This window comes from Anopheles aquasalis, chromosome 3, assembly GCF_943734665.1.
Source record: "Anopheles aquasalis chromosome 3, idAnoAquaMG_Q_19, whole genome shotgun sequence".
Lineage (NCBI taxonomy): Eukaryota > Metazoa > Arthropoda > Insecta > Diptera > Culicidae > Anopheles > Anopheles aquasalis.
The window spans coordinates 34,851,180-34,851,563 of record NC_064878.1 but is presented as its reverse complement, the minus strand read 5'-3'; the positions used below and the strand labels follow the sequence as shown (position 1 = coordinate 34,851,563).

At 32.0% G+C, this 384-nt stretch overlaps 1 protein-coding gene across 1 annotated transcript in view; it reads left to right on the top strand.

Annotated features, from left to right (window-relative positions):
- Positions 1-276, top strand: part of LOC126577111 (palmitoyltransferase ZDHHC15-like) — a 3,482-nt gene extending 3,206 nt beyond the window's left edge. Inside the window, exon 6 of the mRNA XM_050238524.1 lies at positions 1-276. This exon is cut by the window's left edge and continues 157 nt beyond it. The gene's annotated coding sequence lies outside the window, so the exon portion shown is untranslated.
- Positions 277-384: the final 108 nt, after the last annotated feature.

Genomic DNA, 384 nt, shown 5'->3' with positions numbered 1-384 from the left:
CAGAGTCAATCGATCTATTACAGGCAATTGAAAAATACTTTAAACAGAAGCAAATGCTATGCTCAAGCAGTTTCTTTGAGTTCAATGACACGAATGTGTTAAAAAAGTGAAATTCCAACTGAGGTTTTTAAGTATGTGTACTTGCCATGGAATTTTAAATTTCCTGTCAGGTAATGGTTATAGCCATCGTTTAATGAATTGTTCAGTTTGCTTTTGAAAGCACTTTCAGCAGTACAAGTTAATTCCATGTATAAATACAATTTTGTACTTAGACGAAATATACTAATCCACGAGTATATGGACTGATTGGTGGCTTGCGTTAATAAATTTTCTGATAATGAAACTCGTAAAGTGGGAACATTAAAACTGATGAATAATAAAAAG